Source organism: Pipistrellus hanaki (assembly GCF_964339955.1).
Source record: "Pipistrellus hanaki genome assembly, chromosome: 6".
In the NCBI taxonomy this organism is placed as follows: Eukaryota; Metazoa; Chordata; class Mammalia; order Chiroptera; family Vespertilionidae; genus Pipistrellus; species Pipistrellus hanaki.
In genome coordinates this window covers 37,572,492-37,600,085 of record NC_140508.1, presented here as the reverse complement: position 1 = coordinate 37,600,085, position 27,594 = coordinate 37,572,492, and the positions used below count along the sequence as shown (strand labels likewise).

The window sequence follows — 27,594 nt, the reverse complement described above, 5'->3', positions numbered from 1 at the left end:
ACCAGCCTTCCTTCAGAGACAGAAAGGCAGGGGAGGGAGCCAGGCCCCTCAAGGTCTTGGGTTTCCCCTCTGTGGGTGGCACACCCCAGTTCCCTTGGCCTCTTCTGCACCGATGACCATGGGAACCAGTCACTTTCTGTGTGCCAGGCACCGTGCAAAGCCTGCCCAATACACAACCCCCTCTGACCCTCCTCACAAACCTGGGAAGATACGGTCATCACCCCATTTTACAGACGAGCAGCAGGCCCATGAGGGGTAGACACCTGCCCCAGTCATTCGATGGGGACGCGGGAACCTGGAGGTCTCACTGGGTTGCAGCTCTATGTCTCCTGACAGCTGAAGAGGCCCTGCTGACCCTACCTGCAGACCCTCTAACTGACACTGCCCCAGCCTTTGCCAGGATTCATCTGGACGCTGGGCCACAGGGCACCCAAACCCACACCAATCCCCTCCCAGAACCAAACTTAACCCTCCCTCTCCCCTTCTGCAGCACCCACTCAGTCCCCGAGTCCTGTTAAATCTCCCTGCTACACACCCCTCTGCACCATCCCCGGACCCTGCCCACCGTCACCCCAGCTGCCACCGGCCCAAGGAAGGGCCTTTCTACCGCTCAGGTCTGCCCTGCCTTTGGTCCCCTCTACCGCAAGGATCTGATGCAAACTCCCCGGCCCAATAGTTGAGGTCTTCCAAGCTTTGTCCTGTGCTGAACTCTCCGACCTCCAAGCCCTGAGGCCTAAGAGTTTAGCAGGAGGCAGGTGAGGTCTTTCTGGAGCCCCGGTCCTCTACCCGGTTCGCCCTTCCTGGTTGCTTCTTTTGGAGAACTCTTCCTCATCCTTTCAGACTCTGCTCGCAGGGACAGGACCAACTGGTCTGGCCCGGAGATCTCTGGGTGACCGGCACCACCCTCTGACTGGCCACAGATCACCTGCTCCCCTGCTGGAGGCGCCTCTCCCTTTGGCTGAGCTGTGAACTCCCCTGGCAGGGGCTGCTCTCATGCACCTCCATGGCACGGTGCCTGGTACATGGTAGGTGCCAATAGATGTCTGTAGAGTGTGAGAAGAAGTGATTAGATGGGGACCCTGGGGCACGGTGAAGTGTTAGAGATGACCCCTAAAACATGGCTCGTGCATGTCCCAGCTTTGATGGATCAGAAACAAACAAACAAACAAAAAAGCTGCTGTCAAAATAAAGTCATAAGACATTTGATTCATGAGGATTTTGCTGGCTGCCTCCAAATTGACAAGGGTGTCAGGGGGATGATCTGGGATGGCTGGAGCGTCCGGGAAAAAAGCTGCCTACGGCCGAAACCGGTTTGGCTCAGTGGTAGAGCGTCGGTCTGCGGACTGAAAGGTCCAGGGTTCGATTCCGGTCAAGGGCATGTACCTTGGTTGCGGGCACATCCCTGGTAGGGGTTGTGCAAGAGGCAGCTGGTTGATGTTTCTCTCTCATCGACGTTTCTAGCTCTCTATCTCTCTCCCTTCCTCTCTGTAAAAAAATCAATAAAATATATATTTTTTAAAATTTCTTATAAAAAAAGCTGCCTACGTCTGAGGAGGTGAAGTAACCAGGGCTCCCCTGAAGGGTGGGAGGAGGTGAGCAGGAGGGCCCGGGAGTGGGCCGGGTAGGAGAGGCTGGTCCCTGTTCCAGGCCTGCCTCTCATTTGCTCTGAGTGGCTGTATAGGTGGCTGGGCAGCGCTGAGCCACAGTTTCCAGTTTGTGAATGTAAAGGGCATTGGGAAAACTGATTGACGCAGATGTGTGTCCAAAGGCCTGAACACTCCCTCTGCTGTCAGGCTGATGTGACTCTGCCCTCCCCTCTCCATTCAAGCTCCCGGCAGGGTGTGCAGTCACCCAGGGCCTCTTGGTCTTGGAACACGGCGGCCTCAGAAGGCAGGCTCCTGCCAGATCCCCCGAAAGGTCCTTTTGGGGAGAGACCTCTGTGGCAGGGGAGTGGGAAGTGCTCCAGATGGGCCTCAGGCAGAGGCCGGATTGTAGACTTGGTCGGATGAAGGAGCTTTCTAATCAGAGGTGGAAAGAATAGAAAGGGAGCTCCCCACCTCTGAGGGTGTGCAAGCAATGGCTGGACGCCTTGGGATTAGAAGTTCTGACCCACGGTAGAAAATAATTTACACCGAAGGGCCCTGTGAGGGACCGCTGGGTCTTTTCTCCCCTTACACACACAGGGCCTTGACCTGACCTCTCTGAGGTTATGCTCTCAGTACCAGCCAGATTGACCTCGCCGACCTGTCCCTTCTCCCACAACATCCCTCAAAGACTCCCGCTGCCTTCAGGATCAAGTCCTGACATTCAAGGCGCTTGTGGTCTGGACCTGCTGCCGCTCATCCACTGGATGTTCCCCCACCACACGCTCTTGATGTATTTCTCCTGTTATATGGTCTTTCCACACTCTTCTTGGCTACTCAGCTTAGGTGTCACCTCCTCCAGGAAGACTTCCTTGCTCCCATTCTGGCTTTTGTGCATATACCTATATTGCAGACAAATCATCGATGGGCCCCTCCTGCTCCCCTCAAAACCGCGAGATCCTTGAGGGCCAGGCCGGCCAAGGCTGGCCCAGCACGGGCTCTGACACAGATGGCCAAGGTCTCCTGAGCTGGACGGGCACTTCAGATATTCTGGTTCTGAGAGCCCCACGCTACCTCAGTGAGCTTCTGTCTATAAGATCTGTGCTTATGAATCTTTTCTATAGGTGCATTGTTTTTTTTCTGATTATGAAAGTCACGCATCTTGGGAAATCCAGATCAGTAGAGGCGGCGAATTTGTTGTGTTTGGCCGCTGTTAGGCCTATTTAGGCTACAGCACACGCTTTTGTTGGGGGCGCTGCCCTTTCCCACTCCCACTGATGAAGTTCTGGTGGTGTGGACTCCATCCCCAGCTGGGAGGCGGTGCATCAGCCCAGGCTTCCAACCAGAGCAACTGACTGAGGGGTGGGCACACCTCCAAAACTGACCAGTCAATGCCGAGATTCAGTTTTGAGACTTGTATTTGGGCTATTACTGGGGAAGAAGTCTTACATATTCCTCTGGAGAGGCATCTTATCTCTGTACAAAAGAGCCCTATACAAACATGGGGACATTGCCCTGGCTGGGTGGCTCCGTGGTTGGAAAGGCATCTCACACACCAAAAGGTGGTAGGTTCAATTCCGTCAGGGCACATACCTACGTTGCAGGTTTGATCCCTGGTTGGGACACATATGGGAGGCAACCAATCAATGTTTCTCTGACATCAACATCTCTCTCTCTCTCTCTCTCTCTTCCTCACTCTCTAAAATCAATAAGAACATATCCTCGGATGAGATTAAACAACAACAATAACAACAAAAGAACACAGGAACAACCCAGAGGAAGCAGAGATGAGAAATGGTGAGAGAAATCGGGTCCCAGTAAAGGGTCTAAGCCCCTGGATCCAGTGAGCCTGAAGCCATGACCTCTGAACTTCACAGTCACAAGCCAGTACATGTCATTTTTGTTTAAATCCATTTGGGCTAGGTTTGCTGTCACTTGTATTTGGAAAGTACCTAAATGACACAAGGAAAAATAAAAACAGATCTTGTCCATATCTCACCATCCAGAGGCAATCCCTGTGAACAACGTGATGGTTTCCCTTCTGGGTGTTTCTCTTGGCAGGACGTGCACATGTTTGTATATTTTCCCCCTTAAAAACCTGAGATCATACAATATTCTCCGTTTTATATCCTCCTACTTTTCCCTAAACAATGCGCCCCAGACATGTTTCCACGTCTGCGAATGCCATTGCCTGGCCGGCCCGTAATTTATTTAACCATCTCTTGCTGGCAGATAATTGGGCAGTTTCTAATTTATCACTGTCATCAAGAACGTGCAGTGAACTTACTTGTAAAATGCATAGGTTTGCTCTTGTTGGATTATGTAGGACTAAGATTCCATATTCCAAGAGTTTGACTTCACCACTGTAAGTTTCTCTGTCTGCGTTTTAAGATTCTGTGTCCATAGGTAGTATCTTTCTTCCTGGGCAGGTTTAGTGGTTATCAAAATCAAGCAAATAGAAACAAAACAGAAACAAGCAAACACAGGGCCAGGGTGTCCCCAGAACAGCATCTCTGGCGAGAGTGCTCATTCCCAGGCCTTAGGAAGCAGCAGTTCAGGCCCACACACAGTTGCAGAGGAGGCAGCTGGGGCTCGGGGCTCAGGGGTTGGGGGGGGTGTGTGCTGGCCTGGGGTCCAGCTGGCTGTGTATGCCCAGCTACATGGCCCACTTCCCTGAGCCTCATCCCCCGACTGGGTCCAGCACCTCATCCCCCGACTGGGTTCAGATGAGGGAACTAAGGCTTCGAACGAGGAAATGACCAGCCCAAGGCCACACAGCCAGTGAGTGGGGGCCTCTGGGCCAGCTCTCCCAGGCTCCAGACCCCATGTGTCTCTCGTGTGTGTGTGTGTGTGTGTGTGTGTGTGTGTGTGTGTGGCTCTGCTCGGTGCTGAGGGGAGCCAGCACCGAGAGCCCAGGCAGGACATGATGAGCACAGAGTAGGTGGCACCTTGGCGGGCACGGTGGTGACAGCAGCCCTCGCCAGGGACCCAGCACTGAGACTGTTCCAGCCCTCTCCGTGTTTTAACTCGCCGAAGCCCCACAACCACCCCGGCACTTGCATTCTTGTCTCTGGTTCACGGAAGGGAAAACTCAGCATCAGAGCGAGAGAGAGACTTGCCCAAGGTCACACAGCCAAGCAGTGGGAGAGCCGAGGTATGGCCCAGATCTGCCGATTCCCCAAGCCCACATCCTGTCTCACGTTATTGGAGAACGGCTCCGGGCAGGACGGGGGAGTCCTAAAACCCCCCTGCTTGCCTTCCCAAGACTGAACACTGAGGAAAATCTCCAAACCCAGAAAAGGACTAAGAAGACAATGCCGATCTCCCAGGTCCTCATGCCCCACATAGCTCTTACAAAAAATGATATCTGTTTTATAACCTCCTCCTTTTCAACCCTGTAACACACTGTGAAGTCCTTTCTGCAACAGGAAGTTTAGATCCGTGGCCCCATTTCTAACAGCTGCAGTGGGTGCCCCTGGATGGCTGCAGGAAACGAATGTGACTAGTCCCCTGGTGACAGACAATTGGGTTCCCGGTTGTCCTACTCTCAGCAGCGCTGCCAGGAGCACTCTCCAGCTCAGCTAACCCCCCGCCACCCGTCAGGTCCCACTCAAACGCCACCTCCTTAGAGAAGCCGCCTTGAACCGTTCCATGCCAATGCAGGCCCCCTACCCTGCTCATCTGTGTAACATCACCAAGCCAACGTCCCTCGCTGCCATGTTGAAGTCTCTGCTTATTCAGGTTATTTGTGTGGGTGACTGTATACTATCTGTCTCTGCCCACGGCTGTGTGCTCTGTGAGGGGCATCGACTAGCAGGGACTAGCACTCCGTAAGTGTCATGGGAGTGCAGGAATGCCACGGGGTGGGGTGGGGGTGGGGGGCTGGTGCTCCGTCTGCAGAGCAGGTGCCCTGTTTCAGGGCTGAGAGGCACCCTCCGCCATGCCACCCTCCAGGCCACGTCCCCAGCACCAGTCCAGGGACCCAGAGATCTGCCTTAGGACTGCTTGAAGCTTCCAGGCCAGGTGCCTGCCCTGCTGGGACCCCAGCACTGAGCAGAGCCTGCCACACACACACACACACACACACACACACACACACACACACACGAGAGACACACAGGGTCTGGAGCCTGGGAGAGCTGGCCGAGAAGCCCCCACTCACTGGCCGTGTGGCCTTGGGCTGGTCATTTCCTCGTTCGAAGCCTTAGTTCCCTCATCTGAAAAATGTGGCCAACACCACTGACCTCACAGGGGTGCTCTGAAGATGAAGGAAGAGAATGGACATGCTTAGCACACAGTAGGCCCTTAGGAAACGGCAGTTCAGGCCACATACAGTTAGTTCAGAGGTTGGGTCTGACCCCATCTCTCCTGGATGACTGCTTTTTATAGCGAATGATTCCTGGTTCTGCCCTGGCCTTCTCCCCTGCCCTGGCCCCAGGGATGACCCATTTCTATCCTTCAAACGACTACAGGCTCTACTCTGATCCCTCGCCACACTCCCAAATGCCTATTGTGCTGCCTAGAGTCACAGCGACCTGCCTGGCCTCCTAAGCCTTACAAATGCAAGAGGCACCGACACGGGTCTGAGGAACAAACGGAGGAACCCTGCCCTCTGTGGGAGCCTCCTGGCCCTCAGCCCTCAAACACGGTCAGAGGCGTCGGCCTGAGCCAGCCTGTCCGGGTTCTCCTGCGCCTGGATGCTCTCTGGCTGCGCGAGAAGTAACCGTACCTTTCTAAGCCTCCCTCCCTCCTCTGTGAAACGGGGATCGAAATAGAATCCGTGAGGATTCCATGAGATAAGCTGAGATGCTTAGCAAGAGCCTGGCATTTAGTAAGTGTTCAAAAAATATTAATGATTATTGTTATGGCCGCTTTTTAGCCTTTCTGCTGTGGCATATAATACGCAGAGAAAAGTACATAAAACAGGAATGCTTACCAAGTGAACTGTCACGAAACCAGTTCCTGGGTCAGTAAATAGAACAGAACCCACTCCTGAGCCCCCTCCCAATCCTCACAGCTGGGGTGGGGAACCTTTCCATGCCCAGGGCCATTTGGATATTTGTAGCATCATTCCCTTAATATAAATTTACGTTGCTATGAGGAAAGCTCCTAGATTTATTGAATTTCAAGCCCCGCTTGCAGCTGGCTTGGCAAGGCCAGACCGAAGGATTCCTTAGGCCTTATACAGCCCACAGGCCAGGCGTTCCCTACCCCCTGCCTTAGAGCCTATTTTCTCCACAAAAATCATCAATGTTTTATTATTGTAGTGCTATTATTATTACTATTATCGATAACAATCAGCAAATTAAAAAATGCAGTGGGGCTCCTTTGCACAGACTGAGCCAGGCTCCCGGACTCCCAGCTCCCTCTGTCCTGAGCACGGAGACTCCCCATCCAAGTCTCCCGACTTGGGCTCTGGCTGTTCTTTAAATAACTGGCTTGTTAGCAAAATAGCAGCAGTAACACCTCCCTCGCTGCCGCCCAGGCCTACCATCTTCCCTCACAACGCCGACGGCTGCTGCCCCAGCGTGCCAAGGAATCCCGCTCTCCGTCACAGGGCCACCGTGCCAGCGCTGCCAGCTCTGCTGCGCTCCCCAAGGCCACCCCCTGCCCCTCCGGCCGTGCCTGGCCCGGGGGCAGAGGTGGACACTCAATTTCGCTGAGATGATGCAGAGAAGGAAGCACCTAGTGAAATGCCAGGCACATAGTAACTGCTCAAGAAACGCTGGGCGTTATGCAGGTGGCTCCTGTTACACACCCCGTTCCTGGGGAGACCATGCAGGGGCTGGGGCACAGCCAGGAGAATTTGCAAACGATTACATCCCACAGACACTCACAGCTCTCCGACTGAGATTCACCGCTTCCTTTCCCACAACAGCTTCTCAGCCAAATGAGACGGCCGGCCCTACAACAAGCCCGGGGACAGGTCAGGGGAGCAGGGTCCGGGGCAGCTCATTAATAGGGCTCTTTTCATGGTTATTAAGACTAAGGCTGGCACCACACAAGTGCGCCCCTTGTCCTTGAAGAAGCACTTCTACTTACATTATCCACACGACCTTCACATGCTTTTTTATTATCCTATAACATTTGCATGTGATACATATTTACGAGTCTTCTTCCTTCTCATAACCATCCCATCAGGGAGGCTGGTGGGATGGATGAGGGACTAGAGACCAGAGGGGCTGGCCACCCTGCTGATGGCCTGAGCTCACTGCATGCTCTCTGGGGCCAGCAGGGACCAGCAGCTAAACGGCCCCTGGGCTCCGGGCTCCTGAGGATGTCCACTGGAGGGAAGTGACATCTAGGAAGTTCCTTCCTTCCACGACTATTGGCTGTGTACCCACTGTATGCTGGCGCCTGGCTGTCCAGTAGGGGATGAAGCAGTTTATTGCTCACCCGTGGGGAGCAGAGGCCACATGAACTGGCGGATCATAAACCAACTGTCCCATGTAGTGCTGGCTGGTGGCTGGTGACCCTCCTTTGAACCATGGCATCTCGTCTGTGACCTAGACTCCTTGTGCTTGCGTGGCCCGGGAGGTGGCGGTAGGTTGAGGTGCAGGAACATGGCGAGTGTTAGGTGCTGTGCGGGCACTGAAAGGGGGTATGTTCTCGGGATCATGGTAGTGGGAAAGATGTCAGGTTTGGGGTGTGGCCAGGGGTGGGCGGCACAACTTCAGTCCAGGTGGGACCTGGAGGAATGTGGGCAGCACAGACTGGAGGGGCAGCAACAACAGGGATCCCCAAGATCCAGGAACTCTGATGGCCCCGCCTCAGCCCCAGCAAGACTCACCCCTCCCCTTCCCTTCCTGAGCCCATGTCAACAACTGCCCAGCCCCTTGGGTGTGGCAAGGGCCGGCCTTGTGAGGTAGAGAGAGCTGGGCTGGCTGTGCATCCTCGGGCAAGTGGCTTCCCCTCTCTGAGGCTGTTTTCTCTGTGAAAAGGAAGCCTAATGGGTTGTTGGGAGGACTGGACAGATAAGCAGTTAAATCATAAACGGGGCTCAGACTGAGATCCCCTCCCCAGCATGTGGGTGTCACCGGGCAGGAAAGCTGGGCATTTCCCAACGGTGCCAAGCACGGGTGGGCGGGCGGGCGGGCGAGCAGCCCTGATTCCGTGTGCCCAGGCCGGCAGACGCAGTTACTTACCAACCAGAGGGCTACGTGCAGAGGAAAAACAGGAACCAGTGGGGAACCAGCAGGCGTCACCTCAGGAGCGGGCACTGGAGCGAGGGCTGGCACACACATCCCTCCGGGCACTCAACCAGGGGCAGCGACAAGTGTGGGACGGGGCCCTCCAGTGCTGGGCGTGACCAGGTTCTTGCCACCAGGCAGCTGGCAGAAGGGGAGGCTCCGGTGCCTGCGGAGATGGGGGAGAAAGTCAGTCAGGAGGTGCCTGGCATCATTCCTCCACCCCGAGGCCCTCTGATGGGTCCTGGGACACTGGGATGGACACACCAGGCGGCAATCATAAAAACCCGTGTCTGTACAACACTACATTTTCCCAAGTACTCTGGTTTCCCGGCTCATGTGGGCCCCACATTCTTTTTCAGAGGCATATTTGCATGTCATGCATATTTATGATGCCTTTCTTACCACCCACAGAATCCCCACAGCAGTTCCCACAGCAGCCGGGAAGCTTGGCTTCAAAGGCTCTGATCCTCTTTGTCTTGCTTCTCCCTCATTTTCTCTGAATAGGGCAGTCAGGAAAGCCAACCAGTCCTGAGTTCAAATCCCAGCTCAGCCCTTCACTTGGGTAGGCAGCTGTCCTATTCTGAGCCTCCGTTTCCTCACTTGTCAAATGGTATTAAGAGTGCCTCCTCTGCCCTGGCTGGGTGGCTAAGTTGGTTGAAGCATCATCCCATTCACCAAAAGGTTGCGGGTTCCATTCTCGGTCAGAGCACCTAACCAGGTTATGGGTTTGATCTCTGGTCGGGGCGTGTATGGGAGGCAACCAATCGATGTTTCTCTCTCCCTTCTTCTCTCTAAAATCAAGAAACAGCCAAAACTGGTTTGGCTCAGTGGATAGAGCGCCAGTCTGTGGCCAGGTTCGATTCCGGTCAAGGGCATGTACCTTGGTTGCGGGCACATCCCCAGTAGGGGGTGTGCAGGAGGCAGCTGGTCGATGATTCTCTCTCATCAATGTTTCTAGCTATCTATCCCTCTCCCTACCTCTCTGTGAAAAATCAATAAAATATATTTTTAAAATTATTTAAAAAATAAAATAAAATCAAGAAACATATCTTTGGGTAAGGACTTTAAAAAAAAAAAAAAAAAAAGAGTGCCTTCTCTGAGGGCTCCTGTGAGGATTAAAAAGATAATGCAAGAAGAATACCTGGCACAGCATAGCGGCCCCGCCCCTGTCCCCGCACTCATTGCATCATTCCCACCATCACTTCCCACTTAACACATCTTGTGCAAGAGGCGAAGGGAAGCCAGGTGTCCCTCTCCGCCCACTTCTCCTGAGCAGGTGCCACCGCTCCTGCTTGGATCGTTAAGTCAGCAGGGACCCATCCTCCCGGGAGAAGAGAAGGGCTCCTCCATTCCATAACCTCCTCCCAGGAGCCTCTGGGCTGCCCTGGAGGCCTCAGTGGCATCTCCCCTCCCTCCACCCTTGCATTCTACAGGTGGAGAAACTGAGACACAATGGAAACCAGTTCTGTGGGGGCACAGAATCCAAGAGGTTGGGCTGGGATCTGAACACATGCTTCCACCTCTCAGTGGTGGGAGGGAAGGAGCAGGGGTCAATACACAGGAGGGACATGGAGAAAGGGGCCCTCCGTGGTGGGGGGCGGGCCATCTTTCCCTCCTGGTCATGCCCGGGCCCCGGGAAGCCCTCGCATCTCTAGCGGCCTGTATCTGCACCTGCTCTTTGCCAAGCCCTTCACAAGCTTGACAGCGTTTCCTTTCCCCACAGCCCTACAAGGTTACCACTGTTTCTCAAAGGCAGAGCCAGGCTCAGGGAGTTTCCGCAGTTACCCATGGGCACACACACCGAGGAAGAGGCAGAGCATCTAATTCCAAGACCTGACACTTAACTCCTGCCTCCCCCAGCGGGAGATCACCAACCAAGACAGACAGGCACAACCGTCTGGATGAAAAGTGGTTAAGTAGCAAGAAAAAGAAAATACCCAACTCCCCAAATTCTGAATTCGTGGATGCAAGTTCTTAAAGGTGCATCAAGATTTCAAGATGCACCTTGGGGCATGAAGTTGCCAAGGCATGAAAAGCCAGGGCCTAGAGAGAGGCTCCCCAACCAAGTTGTCACTTTTGGCAAAAATCAGCCAGAGCCCAAAGCTGAAGGAAAAGGGGAGAGCAGGGGGAGGCACCTGTGCAGCGCAGCGGGGCGGTGGCCATGATGGGGGTCCCGAGACCTGTCTTGGAGTCACCCTACTTCCCTTGCTGAGGGACCAGAACTCCCCACACAAGACAGTCTCTTGCCTCCCTGTCAGCATGGATGGCGTTTAGATTCTGGGACTTCCAACATGGATGACCGTCGAGAATATTATGTGAAGCAAAAGAAGACTGCACAGTGTATGATTTCACTTCTAGGAAACGTCCTGAACAGGCAGCTCTGAGGGACAGGAAGAAGGTGAGTGGTTGCCAGGGAGGGGAAGACAGCGAAGATAATGAAAATGTCCCAAAATGAACCAGGGTGATGGGGACACAACTCTGTGAGCACACTAAAAACCACTGAGCTGTGCACGTTAAATGCATAAATTATATGGTATGTGAATTCTATCTAAAAAAAAAAAAAAGCTGTTACAACAATCCAACACGAACAAAAAGAGAAGATTCTTTGACTTTCAAATGGGTGGCTGCTCTCTGGGAGTCTGCAGTCCTCCAGGGTTCTCCTGCTATGGCCTAGGAACCAGGGAGTATTTCCCATCAGCCTCCATGTGCCCCCGACCCTCTCCCGAGGCCTTCGCACTCCACATTTATCCCCTCCCTGACCTCCCAACTAGGTCCGGTTCTGGCTCCTATGGTCCCTCTGTTTCTCCTTCTGGCTACATATCATGCTGATGTGAGGAAAGCATTCCCAGGATCACGGGTTGACCCTGCCTCCTCCATCAGACTGGGAGCTCCATGACGGCAGGGACCACCGTCCCTCGTCATCATTGTCAACACGTAGCACAGAGCCTGGCATAGAGGAGGAGCGCAGACATGGTTGCTGGTCGAATGAATGAATGAGTCGGAATTCCAAACCCTGTGATGCACACATTCTGGCCAAGTGATAGCTGGGCAAGTCAAGTAATCTGAGCGTCTCAGTGTCTATCTCAGGGAGTAGCCAGGGGATTAAAAGGGCTAATGGCCACGGGACGTACTTCATGAAGTGGCTCCGCCCATAGCCGCCCCATCTTAGTTGATGGAACCCCCTCCTTCCAGTCACTCAGGCCCAAATCCTGGAGTCATCTTTTTTAAAAAATATATATTTTATTGATTTCTTACAGAGAGGAAGGGAGAGAGCTAGAGAGCTAGAAACATCGATGAGAGAGAAACACCGACCAGCTGCCTCCTGCACACCCCCCACCGGGGATGTGCCCGCAACCGATGCACATGCCCCCGACAGGAATCGAACCTGGGACCCTTCAGTCCACAGACCGACGCTCTACCACTGAGCCAAACCGATTTCGGCAGGAGTCATCCTTTTTTAAAATTTATTTTATTTTATTGATTTTTCAGAGAGAGGAAGAGAGGGATGGAGAGCTAGAAACATCGATGAGAGAGAATCATCAATCAGCTGCCTCTTGCACACCCCCTACCGGGGATGTGTCCGCAACCAACATACATGCCCTTGACCGGAATCGAACCCAGGACCCTTCAGTCCACAGGCGGATGCTCTATCCACTGAGCCAAACCGATTTCGGCATGGAGTCATCCTTGATGCCTCTCTTTTCCTCACTTTCCACATCCAAGCCATTAGCAACTCCTATCCAATCCACCCTCACATTATATCAAGACATCAATGCCCCACCTGACGGCTTCCACCACTGTGGATGGAGCCATCGTCATCTCTTACCTGGATTAACCATGTCCTCTCTTATCTCCTGCTTCTGCTTTTGCTCCTGACACAGAAGCCAGAGGAAGCAGGTTAAATGCAAGTCAGATCCTGACCCTCCGCCATAAACACTCCATGGCCTCCCTTCACTTCCACTAACTGTTGGCAGCCTTACAAAGGCCACAGGCGCCACCTCCGGATGCCACCCCTGGTTCTCCCCTTCGCCCCAGCTACTCTGGCCTTGGTGCTGATTCTTAAACAGACCAGCCCTGCTGCTTCCTCAGGGCCTTGGCACTGGCTCTTCCTCTGTCTGGAGTGTTGGTCGCCCGGATGTCCGTGAGCCCAATGCCATCACTTCCTTCAGATCTTTGCTGAGTCCTGACCTTGTCAGTAAGAGGCAGTGCAGCATAATGGCTAAAACTCCTCACTGAAGAGCCTGGGGGTGAGGTAAAATTCAGGCTCTGCCAGTCCCATTGCTGAGTGGCCAAGTTTCTCAGTTTCTCTGTGACTCGGTTGTTCATTTCTAAAGTGGGAGCAGTTACAGCTCTCTCCTCCTGTGGATGTGGTGAGGCGGCAATGAGTTCAGTGAGCACAACCGCCATGTCTGCTGATTCCATTGTTCCCCTCCCCCGCCCGCCCCCCCACTCCACCTAACAGTCCCAGGGCCTGATCCTCCCGGCTCTAATGTTCTCCTTGGCACCTGCCACTATGCACCAGGACATGAGGATGAGTAATTTATCCTGATCATTGCCTGTCCCACTAAGAGGCAGAGCATCTAATTCCAAGACCCGGCACTTAACCAGGTAGAGAGTTTGGTCTCTTTGGTTTATGGCCAGATCCCCGGAGCCGAGCACAGCACCTGGCGTGTGCAGGTGCTCAGCGAACACTTTGCTCAACGTGTATTTTCAGCGCCGGGTACACAGTCCCTGTCATGCGCTGTGGGCTTCCCCTCCTTCCTGCCACTGACATTTTCCTCTCCCGCTCAGCGGCAGCTCCAGGTCTGCGGTCAGACTGCTGTGGGCAGCTCTGCCTGCCACCACGTGGACACCTCCCACGCTCTGTGTCCGGGGCCCAGGGCGTGACCTTCCCCGGAGACTCGCCCTCCTGCACCTGGAAGCAGCTCACCCTCCTCAGTAACCAAGAAGCCAGGAGGCTCCCATGTCCCTTCCGCCTTCTCGCTCAGCCCCTCCCCTGTGAACCAAAGACCATGTCCTTTATGTCTTGCCCTCCTAAATACCTCTCAGACCCTCTCCTTTTTGTCGCCAGAGTCACCCCTGCCCGGCGGCCCCATCTCTCATGCAGACCACGGCCCCGGCCTCCTCCCCAGGCACCCTGCTGCCTCCCTCGCTCTGTTTCCTGCGCCGCAGCCAGGAGGATTTTTTCTTTTCTTTTCAAAACGCACATGGAACAAATAAAAGCCTCGCTCTGCAAGCCTGAGAAGCCAAAGTCCTCCTTGCTCAGAAAACAAAGCAGCCGGGGCTTTTCCAAAAGAATTCGACTCGGAGTTCCTCAAATAATAAATGGCCGCCCAGGCCCAGGTAAAAGGTATTGGTTATACACAAATTTAACTTACATACAAAACGGGCTTGCCTTTTTAGCTCAATAAGTATATGTGGCGTTGAACTGAAATGAAAAGACAGCTTTTAAAAATGGCATTTACGGGGTTTCCTCGCGCACGGGGGCATTTCCTCACCCCCACGTCTCACTGACTCCTCTCAGCAAACCAGGCGAGTGCACATGGCTCTGGTTGCGGATGAGGCAGCTGAGGCCCAGAGAGGGGAGGTGACTTGTCCAAAGGAACACAGCTCCCAAGTCCCCGCGTCCTCCCAGGCCCCGGAGGCCGTGGCCACGGGGCACGGGCAGAGACGGGGCAAAGACGTGGAGCCTCCTGTTCTGCAGCTGCTGCTGGGGGCTCCCAGGGCCTCTGAGACCGTGGACAGAACCCGCTCGTTTCCTGCTCCTCGCCTCTGCCTGCGGGGCATCGGGCTCAGGGGAACCGCTGCCCAGGCCGACCTCCACCCGGTCGCCCTTTACGGCCCTCCTCCGGCGCCGCGTCTCCTGCCTGCGTCCCTCGGCTCCGGCTGTCCGGACACGCCACCTGCGATGATTTATGGCTGTTCCTGACCCGGCAGTGCCCTCCCCACGTGTGTCGTGTTCCTCCTGGATCTTCTGCCTCAGGGACCGTGGCTCCTCTGCCCCCTCCGATGGCCAGTCCTCCGGCCCTCTGCCCCAAGTCCACAGGGACCTCTCCAATCTCTCGGTGCAGCCCGGCCTCACCCCTGAACCCAACCGAGACGCATCTCCCCGGCCGCCTCCCGGAACTCCCACTGCAGGCCCCTGACACCCTCATGTCCAAAATGGAGCTCGTCACCTTCTCCCCCAATCTGCCCCTCACTGATGTCTCTCAAGTCACAGTTTCTCTCCCTGCCCACGGCTCTGGGCTCAGTTCATGCCCCATCCTGCCTCAGGACGCCTGAGCACAAGCTACCCATCTACCCACATGCCATCCACATCACACACATACCAGCCACCCACCCACTTTGCCAAACCCCTACAGACCACTGACTTGCCCAGACTCACCATTCATCCACTCTCCCACCCCTCCGTCCACTCACTCACTCACTCACCCATCAACCTACCATTCACCATTTACTGAGGTCTCCAATGCACCAAGCTGCAGACTGGACATGATGACACAAAAATGACTCAGACCCAGTTCTAGGCCTCAAGCTCCCCCTGGGTCTTGAAGGGTGAACAGGGACCTGTGGAGGGTGGAGGGGAAGCGGGAGGTCCCCTAGCTGGAGGGCTAACAAGGACACGGAAATAGGAAGGAGAGCCTGGGTGTCTAGGGAACTTGACCAGACAGGTGGGGGGCGACAGAATGAAGGGTGAAGAGCTAACCTCGGCCGGCTCTGCAGGGGCTCCGGGACCAGGTAGATAAGGAGCGGACTTTACCTGAATCATGGGCCCTGGCAGACCCCAGCTCCACCACCTTGTAGCTGTGTGACCCTGAACAAATGACCTCCGTGTTCCCTGGCTATAAAATGGGAACATTAATACACCTATTACAAAGGACTAAATGAGCTAATGCATATACATATTATATCTCTTAATATATATCTCTTAATATAGCACAGTGCCCGGTGTATAGAAAATGTTCAAGAAATATAGTTGCTATGAGTCCTCATATTATTATTAGTTAATATGCTCTGGTCAGTGTAGACAGCAGAGAGTGGTACGTAAAGTGCATGCTACGCTGGACCACAAGGCCCGGGCTCAGCTTCGGGGAGGTCTGGGGTGAGCGTCTCTGCCCCGTCCGCGGTCTCCCAGGCTCTGACAGCCCCAGCCCCACAGCTTCAGCCTGGTTCTCACCCACTGACTGCCCCAGCCAGCCATGCCCACTGGCCACTCCCCCAGCCCAGCCTCCAGGGCCCGGGTGAACTCAGCATGCCCTGCCCGTAGTTTTGAGGAGTATGGGCAGCTGAGCTCCACATTTCAAGACCTTTCTGACATGTGCAGCCTGTTCCCGCTCTCTGACAGCCTGGGGCACCTCCCTGTGAATCACAGCGGCTCCCGGAACAGAGTGCCACGGAGCTCTGGACATAGCTCTGTCCTCTCCACCTCACGGCTCTGCTCCGGTGTGCCAACACCCCTCACGGTCTGCTCCGGTGTGCCAACACCCCTCACGGCTCTGCTCCGGTGTGCCATCACCCCTCACGGCTCTGCTCCGGTGTGCCATCACCCCTCACGGCTCTGCTCCGGTGTGCCATCACCCCTCACGGCTCTGCTCCGGTGTGCCATCACCCCTCACGGCTCTGCTCCGGTGTGCCATCACCCCTCACAGCTCTGCTCCGGTGTGCCATCACCCCTCACAGCTCTGCTCCGGTGTGCCATCACCCCTCACGGCTCTGCTCCGGTGTGCCATCACCCCTCACAGCTCTGCTCCGGTGTGCCATCACCCATTCTGCGGATGACAACACTGAGCCCCAGGAGGAATGCGGACGTTCCTTTGCTTCAGACGGCACAACAAGAACATGGCTGAGCAGGGATTCACACCCTGTATGTTCGGACTCCAGAGTCCCAGCTCTCTCTCCCAAATCCTGGAAGCCCCCCAACTCTCAGGGCCCAAGATAACACAGGGATGTAAATTTTCCAGGTCCCGGGGAATGCGGTCCAGGAAGAACTCTGTGCGATGTTGGAAATGTTCTCGTTTGCACTGCCCAACAGTAGCCGGGAGGCACGTGTGGCTGCCGAGCCCTCGAAATGTGCCTCGTGCAACTAAAGGACTGAATTCTGAATAAAATTAAATCTTAATAGCTGCACGTAGCTTGTGGCGACCCTACTGGATAGCACAGGACTAGACAGCTTTAACATTCGCAACCCTGAGACCGCATTTCCAAATGCTCACACTTTTTGAGCCACAACTCACAAGACATTTAGCCATTTCATGAGAAAGATTTTACCATGTGCCGTCTGGTCCTTGTGTTGATAAACCACGGCTACCCAGCACCCACAAGCTAATTGCTTTTTTACAATTCAAGGTCATCCAGGAACTAGCTGCCAACCCCCCCGCTCCGCACCAGGCACCGAGCCAGCGGTGGAAGACTGACACACTTGTTCCTGCCCCCGAGGAGCTCGGCCTGGTGGCGGGGCATGTCCTACATTAGGGTCTGTGACAGAGGGACGGGCGCCAGGACGAGGCTCACACACTGTGTGAGGAGCGGGGTGAGGACAGGGTGGCCAGCTTGGCAGGGGAGTCCAGGATGGCTGCCCAGAGGAGGGGACTCTGACACGGTGTCACTGTATTTCACAACCACTTTCCCAACCACTGTCTCGTTGGCCCCTCGCTGTAGCCCTGCGGTGGGGTTCGGGCCCGGCCCGTCTCTGCCTCTCTGGGCACTGGATTCCCACGAGCACACACTTCCGGAACGGGCACTGACTGTGGGCCACAGCCCTAAGGCCTGGGAGGGGGAGGCCAAGACCCCCGAGTGGGTGAGGGCGGAGCAGGATGGTCTCCCAGGCCAGTGCTCCCCTGGGCCCCCCACCCCTGCTTTCTTGGGAAGGTTCACCAGGACCAAGCCAGCAGGTGTCCAAACGTGTTTCAGTGGAGGACTTGGAAATCAGATGTTCCCCAAACCCTCCGAAGGGCCAGTCTCACACATCCCCGAGCTTCTGCAGTTCTGACAGGACCCGCAGCCCCTCCCCGGCATCGTGCCTCCTCCGGGCTGGCCCACTGACTTCCGGAGGCCACGGGCGACCTTCATTTAGCATCTCCCTGTAATCCCTTCGTCTCCATTCCGCACCCTCAGGCCCGCCGCAGCGGCAGCTCTCACCTGCCCTACTTTCCCTGCCTCTGAGTCCCGCTCGGAGCTCACGCTCGGTTCATTTCGCCCGTCTTGGGAGGTGTTTCTCTGCACCTTCTGAAGGCGATCCTGCCCGGGGGCTGGGGAAGTTCGAGCCCTTCCTTCTCCCCTTGTTAACAGAGAGCCCAGACGGTCCGTCCTCCAAAGCCTGATGCAGAAGGCAGGGAGTTCCTACTCCGAGATCCACAAACCAACAGTCCTTGGGCCCCTACTCTGTGCACACCCCACGCCAGGCAACGAGCCGAATCAGTCAGTGGGGGTGGCAGTCCGCGGTGCTGGGAGCTGCCCTGGAAGGAAGCCCGGGGCAGCCTGGGAATCAGAGAAATACCGGGAAGGAGGCGAGGCTCTGGCCGGGCTCTGGGGGTGCGTGGGAGTTCACTCGGTGGACCGGGTGGGGAGGGGCCCTGGAGGCAGAGAAAGAGGGACAGAGCGTGGCAGGTTTGGGGAACTGCGAGGAATCCACACGGGCGGGGAGCCGGTCTGTGTGCTCGGGGGGGGGGGAGAGGAGGAGGAAGGGGAGAGGAGACAGGGCTGGAGATGCAGGGGGGGCTCCGTCACGAGGGCCCTGCAGTGACAGTCCAGGGAGGGCCGCCTTGGCCCTGGGAGCAGTGGGGGGTTCACGGCCTCAGTCAAGCCCGGGTGGGAGAAAGGTCACCAGCAGCTTTGTGGGCAGCCTAGAGGTGGCGGGGTGATCGAGGTGAGGGCTGACAGTGACTCCTAGGGCAGGGGCACTGGAGCAGGGGACAGGGACAGATTCAGGGCTTGGGGCTGTTAGGAGTGGAGGAAGAGGTAACGGAAGTCAAGGGTGAGTCCTAGGTTTCTGCTCTGAGTGACTGGGGAGATACAGTGAACACAGCCGTGTGTCCCCCTGCCCCCATCCCCCCCCCCCCATCCTTGGGAGACATGTTCCAAACCCCTCAGTGCATGCCTAACACCGTGGACAGTACCGAGCCCTATATGTTCAGTGCTTTTCCCTTTACATTCATACCTTTCATTTGTAAGTTAGGCACAATAAGAGATTGATTAGCAATAGCTCACAAAATAAAAGAGTTACAATAATATACTATAATAAAAGTTATTGGCCTCTTAAAAAATATCTTATTGTACTAGACTCACCTTTTCACCTAAAAGAAGCACTTTAAAGCTTCTCTTGGGCATATCCGAATTGCCAGCAGCACACGTGTGCTTTGGGGTCATTATTAAGTGAAATAGCAGTCATTTAGCACAAGCACAGTCCATCTGATAACCAAGACAGCTACTAAGTGACTTACAGACACACACAGGCTAACAGGCTAGCAGAGGTAGTGTATACAGCGTGGAAACGCTGGGCAAAGGGACACTTCCTGTCCCGGGCAGGACAGAGCAGACAGCAAAGATGTCACCATCTACTCAGAACAGTGTGCCATTTAAAACTTATGAACTAAAATATATATATATATATATATATATATATATATATATATATATGTGTGTGTGTGTGTGTGTGTGTGTGTGTGTGTGTGTATGTGTGTGTGTGTGTGTATATATATATATTATATATATAATTGATTTCAGAGAAGAAGGGAGAGGGAGAGTGAGACAGAAACACCAATGATGAGAGAGAATCACTGATTGGCCACCTCCCGAATGCCCCGCACTGGAGATGAGCCTGCCATCCAGACATGTGCCCTGACCGGGAATCGAACTGTGACCTCCTGATTCATAGGCTGATGCTCAACCACTGAGCCACGCCAGCCAGGCTAAAACTTACGAATTTTTATTTCTGGAATGTGTCATTTAATATTTTTGGACCATGGTTGGCTGTGGGCAACTGAGACGACAGAAAGCCAAACCGCAGATAAGGTGGTGGGGGAAGGGGGACGAATATCCTAAGCTTTCGGCTCTAAGAGGAGTCAGCAAACATTTTCTCAGAGAACCAACGGTAAATATTTTAGGTTTGTGGGCCACTCAGTGCTCCAGGGCTGCACAGACAAACATCAGTGTACAGCATGGCTATGTTCCAACAAATGTTTTATCAGAACAAAAACAAGGAAAGCCATCTCAAGCTGGTTCTAACAATAAGGTGAACTGATTAACTCATATCATGGTGGACTTCAGGCGCAGTTCAATCAAGGTTCCAGCTCTGTTCTGCTCATGTTTTCTCATCCCAGTTCTTCTCCATGTCGGCTCCCTCCCACGTCTGGCTTCCTGCCGGCAGGCAAAAGAGCTGCACCTGTTCCCAACAAATAGCACCAGGGGGCACGGAGAAGGACTTCTCTTCCAGCCAAGTCCCAAGGGTCACTCTGATTGGATTTGCTTATGTCACATGCCTGTCTAGGAACCAATCATCATGCCTGGGGAATGGGACACACTGATTGGCTTAACCAGGGTCACATGCTCAGTCCCTGTGTTGGGGAGGAAGAGTCAGTTTTCCTGAGGCCACGTGGCTCCTCCAGTGGAAATCAGGGTCTGATAAGATGGTAGAAACGAGAGAAGAATGCAAGAAAAACAAAAGCGTATGTCCCCATAAAAACATGTAAATGGATGTTCATAGCAGCATTGTTCATCCAGAGCCAAAAATCGAACAGATAAACAAAATGTTAACTCTCCATAAAACTCAGCACCAGAAAAGAATGAGGTACTGATATATGCAACAACAACAAAACAGTTGCTGAGTGGAAGAAGCTCGACACCAAGGGCACATGTTGTACGGTCCTATTGACATGAACTTTCTAGAAAAGGCAAAACTACAGAGACAGAAGGCAGATTCAGTGGCTGCCTGGTATCTGGGACATGAGTGGGGATTGGCTACAAATGCACACAAGAAAATTTTTGGATTGTGGTGATGGTTGCACCACTATATACTTACTAAAACTCAACAAAATGAACACTTAAAATGAGTGCGCTTTATGGTATGTAAATGACACCCCAATAAAGGCTGTTGTTTAGAAAGGTTGGAAGGGGCCACGGGATGCTGGGGTGTAGCCATGAGGGCCCAGGAACAGAGTGGCAGGGGCAGGTGTGAGCGGAAATGCGGTGATTGCTCTGCTGAGTAAGAGGTGCGTCTGGTGGGTAAGAAATGCCAAACGGAGAGGGTGTGGTCTGAAAAGAAAAGGCAGCCAGGACAATGCCCTGAGAGACAGAGACACGTAAGGGACGGGCGGACGGAGGAGGAGAAGCCAGCCAAGGTGTTGAGATGGAGCAGCCAGAGAGGTGAGAGGCTCTCCGAGATCCAGCAAGCTGTGGAGGGGAGTCCGGGGACGGTACCACTGCCCGCGGCCTGGGGGAGGCGAGGATGAGATGAACCAAGGAGGCCTGGTGGCCTTGGGGAGAACAGTGACTGCAGAGGGGTGGGTGGGGTGCAGGCTGCGGTGGGTGAGGAGTCATTGGAGGCAGGGAGCGCAATCCACACCCTCAGACGCTCAGGCTGGGAGGGAAAGGAGGGAGCAGGTAGCTGGGGGCGGCGTGGAAACCAAAGGCAGAAGCCGTGGGTGAAGGAGGACGCGGAGGCGGCGGGCACGGTCTGCAGTCTTGATTGGTGCAGCCGGGAAGAGGAAGAGACACTGCAGTGTGGGGGCAGATGCAGCCACTCCGAGCTCTGTCACACGCTCATGGAACCTCCCGGAACCAGGCAGCCTGCCTGACGCCAGTGCCGCTCCTCACGCTGGGGAGAGACAGCTCACGCAAGCTGGAGCGGGCTCCCAACCCGCCCGGGGCCGCTGCCCACCAACCAGGACCATGATGGCTGCATATCAAGGGCCCAGCACCCGGGGCCAGGCTGGGCATGGAGGAGGTGACAGAAAAGGTTTTATTCTTCTTAATGTCTTCATATTATGTTTAAAACGGAGCCCTACATCTTGATTTCCAGGTCACCAGACACATTTCTAATCACCCAAACTCAGTCCCCTTTCTGCCAACGCAGGTAACCTCTGCCATTTTCATGGTTTTTAACACCATCTCCTCCCTCAACGCTCCCCCCTTCCCTTTTCTCTCCGCCCCCCTTCCACAGTCAATCCATCAGGAAATCCTGCTGTTCTACCTTTGAAACCTCCCCAGGATCCAACTACTCCTCACCACCTGCACTGCACCACCTGGCCCAGCCACATCATCTCCCTCCTGGCGGGGCCGTGGTCGCCCGGGGCCTCCCTGCCTCCATTCTTGATCTCTTTCGTCTGGTTTCCACATAGCAGCCATGGGGTGCTGTTAAGACACAAGTCTCTGCACAAAGCCCTTGGTGACCCTCATCTCACTCAGAGTGAGGGCCTTACCCAGCCTGGCCTCCAGGGGCCCCTATGACCTCTCCTCCCTCCACTCTCCCCTCCCCACCAAGCCCTCTGTTCCCTCCACGCTGATTCCCAGCTGTTCTTTAGTCATAACCCGCTACCACCTCAGGCCCTCTGCACTTGCTGTTCCCTGAATATCCACGTGACTCCTACCTTTGTCTCCTTGAGGTCTCTGAACGTCACCTCCTATTGAGACTGTCTTGGGCTTGGACCCAGAATCCCTGTATCAACACCTGACATTGAAGTCCATCATACCTATTGCCTGGTTCAGATAAGCCCACCCCTAAAGGAAGCCCAGAAGGGACGTTACTTTTCCTACCAGGGCAGCGGACGAGCCGTCACATCATCTGATTCTCCCCCACAGAAATGGCAGGGGAGCAACATCAGGCCCATTTCACAGACCAGGAAAGCGAGGCACGCGTTTTTAATAAGCATCTGCAGAGCCAGGCTTCTGAGGAAGCTGAATGCTGAGTCTCGGGAAGGTCAGCATGGAGCAGCTGCTAAGCCTACCGAGGAAATGTCCCCGGGCCAGGGGGATGAGATTGAAGACGGCCACCCCACAGCCCCGCCCGGGAGGGACCGCCTCACGGGGACCCCGGTGGTTGCTCCCACCTCCCACGGCTCTCAGCAGGCACGTATCTACCACTTCCTTTTGCCCTGACATCCATAGGGAGCTGTTCCTTCCGCACCTCAGAAACTGGTGCAAGAGAGAGATGGGGCCAGACAGGCCCAAGGTCAAGCTGAGTGAGGGGGGTCAACTGGTCTTGGCACATGCCAGCCACCTGCCTCCCCGTGCAGATCACGTTCCGGTCCCCAGGCACCTCCTCCAGAGGCGTGTGTGTCTAGGGAAACCAAGCAGCCACCTGGGACCCACACGCTGCATGTGGGAAACGGTGAGATGCCCTCGCGTGGGAGCCTGTGGGAGGAGGGGCTGGTGCGAGCACCACGGTGGGTGTCGGCGGGGCTGTTCCTCCAGAGGCAGGAGAGGGAGGCTGGGCGGGGAGGGTGTTGTGTGGGGAAGGCAGCTCATCTCCTGGGGACACCACTTTCCCAGAACGGCCATGGGGATTTAGCTCCCCAAGAAATAGTGATTATTTATGGATGCAACGACCATATACTTCATTATCCAGACCAGGATGCTTATACAATCGGAAGAGAAGGTGTTAACAGTTACCCCAGAAGTTTCCTGGGGAAATCATGACACGTGCGCACATCATTTACTGGACACCTACTATGTGCCAGTATAAACGACGGACGCTTGATATCCATCATCACCTTTTATCTTCACAACGTCCCGTGAGAAGACACTGGCCTCCTCCCTGTGCCATCAGGCCTGAGCCCCACCACCCGTGTCCCTGCCTTGGGCTAAGGGGCTGAAAGCCCCTGTTATAGGACGCAGTCCCTCACCCCGAGGTCCCCATCTCCACCAAGTCATCCCGTTCTTGGCCACTGTGACTTCAGCACGGATTGGTTTCCCGAGAACAGATTTCAAGGTCAGGGGATGAATGGTTTTAGGAGGAGAGCGGTAGGTGGGAAAGAACTGGGGAGGGGGAAAGTGGGTCCTAAGACCTTCAAGTGATGAAAGAGAAACAGAGAAAGGAAGTGGGGGGGGGGGGCTTGTGTAAGACGTAGCATTGGAGGCCCTTGGCGAGCCAGATAGACCCCACCTGCTTCTCCGAGTATGTCATCTACTAGCTCATCCCACACCACACACAGGCACAACCTGTCTTTCCTGCCTCCACCACTTTGTGCGTGCTGCTCCCCCGTCCACGGTGCCATCTGTTAATCTCAGCTGGGCAACATCTCCCTGGTGGCTCCTCTGGGGCCTGTCCTTCCCTCTCCGGGGCCCAGCACCTTATTCAGGCTTCCAGTGCCTGAGGAGCAAGGCCTGCTGAGGGTGAACAGGGCTGCCCCCTCTGCGCACCAACCCCATCACTGAACTCCCCAGACAGCCCCTGCAGTGGTGATGTGGTGCCCATAACGATGCAGACCCCGGGCTCTGCCCACAGAGGCTCGGGTCCCAGGGGTCTTGCTGGGGCCAGGAGTCTGTATAATTGAGCCCCTCCAAGGGATTCCAATGAGAGCTGAAGTCCAAGGCAGGAGAGCAAACGTCCACTGGAATGAAAAACCCGCAATAGACTCAGGAGGCAGCTTCCCTTGATGTCCTGGAGGGAAGCCCTTACTGGCAGGTGGATCCTGCTCATTCATTCACTATTCATCAAGCACCCATTCACCGGTAACAAAGACAAACAGCTGACACTGGCTGGCACTCGCCACACTCAGGATTAGTGTTTGCAAATCTTCAGCATGTGCACTCATTCTCTCCATTTAACAGATGAAGAAACTGAGCCTGAGAGGGGAGAAGTGACCTGCCGGAGGTCTCACAGCTGGGAAGGGACAGAAATGGGATTTGAATCCAGGCTAACTGGCCTCAGAGTCCACATGCTAACCGCCGTGCCCTGGGATATGCATCGGTACTGGGATATGACCATGAACAAGCAGTCCTACTTCTGTTCACCTCCCAGCAGGGAAGGGACCAAGCACACAAAAACACATACTTTCTAATTATGGTACATGTGAGGAAGGAAAAGCAGTGATTCCTCCAGAAGACAACAAAGGGGTACCTATTGCCAGCCTCCCTGAGAATGGTTCCTTCAAGTCGGCTTTCTCATCCGCCCTCTGTCATCTATCTAATGGGGCAATAGAGCCAGCTGATCCCTGGGAACCTTCCAGTTCACACATCCTAGGAATCCAGTCTTCTTTTCCCTGAGCCTCAGTTTCCTCATCTGTACAGTGGGAGAGCAGAGCCATTGGTGACCTCAGGTCCCTTCAAACTTGGCCCTGGGCTTCCCAAGGCCAAGTCTGCCTGGGTTCCTTGTGCTGGGTCTTCAGGATTGCATCCTCCACATGTTTCCATGGTGATGCTGGGGCCTAAGGTGAGGGTGTGGTGATGCTGGGACCTGGAAGTGGTGCCCTGGCTTCCGTTCCTTCCAGAAGGAAGGGCCTCTGTGTCCAGGGGACTCACTGAGTCAGGGGAATAGGTGGGCCCTTTGAGGGCTCATCCAGAGCTCATCCTGCTGTCTCCACATAGTGAAAACGAGGTAGAGGGTCCCACCCCCTAAACAACCTGCCCTGAATTCAGGGCTCAGGCACAGCTGTGGCTCAGGTCTATCCCCCTAGCCCTCAGGAGGGCCATGGCGCTGTCCGGGGTGCTGAAACCAAGCCAGGCTCCCGAGACTGGGTCCCCTAGGGCCTAGGCAAACACTTCCAGGGGCAAATTCTTCTAGGGGTTGTAATCCAGGAAAGAAGATAAGTACTTGGGGACAGGCAGGGAGCCTTGACCAGTCGGACACCACCCTTCCCAGTAGTGTGATCTTGGCCCTGCCCTTGCCTCTGTGCCTCAGTTCCCTCGATGCAAAATGGGGCCAATAACCATACTGACCCGCGGATCTGCAGTGAAGTGTGAATGCAGTATGTGGTGTGGGGAGAGGCCCAATGAATGCCAGGCATATTTTTAGAGTGTGTACTTGTTATTATGTCAGGAGGCTAATTTTGTTTGGGTGCCTGGTCTCCTAAGAGATTTACCTGCCTCCTACTCACAGAAGTCCTGTAACGTGCTAAAATGGATATAAAAATACAGAGAAATATTCTGAGGCTCCGAGCAGTAAAGTTAGTAGCCCAAGATCGCACCCTAATTTGAACTGGGGAGCAGAATTCCAGTGTACCTTTGAAGTCACGGAATCTATCCAACCCAATCCCCACTGACCAGATGAGGCAACTAAGGACCCGAGAAGGTCCTGACTTACCGCCATCACCCAGGAAAGCCAGGCGTCCCCCGGCAAGGTGAGCGGGACGCCCCCACACCCGGGGCAGGTGAGCAGCTTCCCCCACGGTGACCTCTCTGCCCTGCTGGAGGGTCCACCGTCACAGGCGGAGACAGGAAGTGGGCCACAGACAATGTGTGTCAGCGGCAGCCACAGGCCAGCAGCCACTCGGTGCCTGCCAGTGCCCTTGCCAGCAGGCATCCGAGTGCCATGGAGGGGGCGGGGCTGGGACAGCACTGTGGGGGGCCCCTCCAGCTCTGGCCTGGTTTCCCAGCAAAGAGAAGGCCCAGACATGTGCCCGAGCTGCTCCCGTCCCAAATTCCCTGCTGTGTGGAGCATGCGCACGCGCACAGGCACACGCAGTCATAATTCAAATCCACCCAACAGGGGGCTCCTGCAGCCTCAAAAACCCATGTCCCCCTGTGAGGAGGGACAGCTTTGATCTCCGGTGGGAGATAAGGGACAAGCAAGGCATTACAGAGTGGTGGGACCCAGAAGCCTGCCTGGCTTCCCAGCCCAGCTCTGCTCCTTCCAAGCTGGGTGACCTTGAGCAAGTCATCAGATTGGTCTTGGACGTGGGGATGCTCTATGAAACAGGGTCCTAGGCCCTGGTGTGGGGTACCCAGGGGATCGTGGATCGGAACAGGCTTTGAGATATTAGAATTGGTCACTGCCCACAGTGGGGGGCAGGCTTAACAGAGAACCCCAGGGACAAATCCCAGCTCCGGGGTCGGGTCCTCGTGGGCCACCTTTGCCTGGAACGCTCCCTGTTTCCCTGTGTGTTCCTCCAATTCCCTTTCACACGGAGGCAAGGGGGTCCAGTAGGCAGAGCTGCTGCCCCCCCTCTAGAGCCTTGCCAATAAACCCAGGAAAGGTTCGCCATCATCACCCTCACTTGCCCCAGTCACTACCCTGCCCTCCTTGCTCTCCCCTGATTATGCAGGCCTCCGTTTCCCCTGAGCTCATGCCCCTGCTGGTCCCCACCCCGTTCCCTCTCCCTCAGCATCCCCATGGCTGGCTCCCTCTAAGACCTCAAGGCTTAGCACGGAAGTCCCCTCCTCCGAGAGGCCCTGGCCTTTCTGAAGCCGAACGTGCCTCCCGGCTCTGCACACGGGCTCTGGCTTTGGTTTCAGCCGCCGGCCAACAACGGGGACACAGGGTGTGCGCCAGGCAGCTTCGGGGGTGCTGCGGGCTTCGAGTGGCCGAGTGGCGAGTCCTGACGTTGAGGAACCCCTCTGCAGAGCGGCCCCAGGCACGTCCCCTGCCCTCTCCGGGCCTCAGGAGCTCCGCCAGGACCCTGGGCCAGAGGAGTCTCTCTGAGACCGTCCAGTTGGCCACGGTCGCCTCCATCCAGGCCTCACCCTGCACTGACCCATTTGTCTGAGGTCTCTGAGCTCAGACAGTTGCTTCCTGAGGGCCCCGATCCTATAAATCATAGCTGACTCCACCGAGTGGGGCGGCTGCTGGCGCCCAGGCCTTTTGTGGCCATTAATCAATACGGGCGGCTCTGAGGCTGTCACAAACGGCTTTGGCGGGAGCTGAAGAAGCTGCCAGGCCGAGGCACCCC

General features: G+C 55.2%; 1 protein-coding gene across 2 annotated transcripts in view; it reads right to left on the bottom strand.

Moving 5' to 3' along the window:
* The window catches only part of DLGAP4 (DLG associated protein 4), a 178,360-nt gene that overhangs the window by 112,024 nt on the left and 38,742 nt on the right, over positions 1-27,594 (bottom strand). For both annotated transcript variants that reach the window (XM_084888641.1, XM_084888640.1), the window contains exon 2: positions 8,729-8,939. The gene's annotated coding sequence lies outside the window, so the exon portion shown is untranslated. The remainder of the gene's footprint in view (positions 1-8,728; positions 8,940-27,594) is intronic.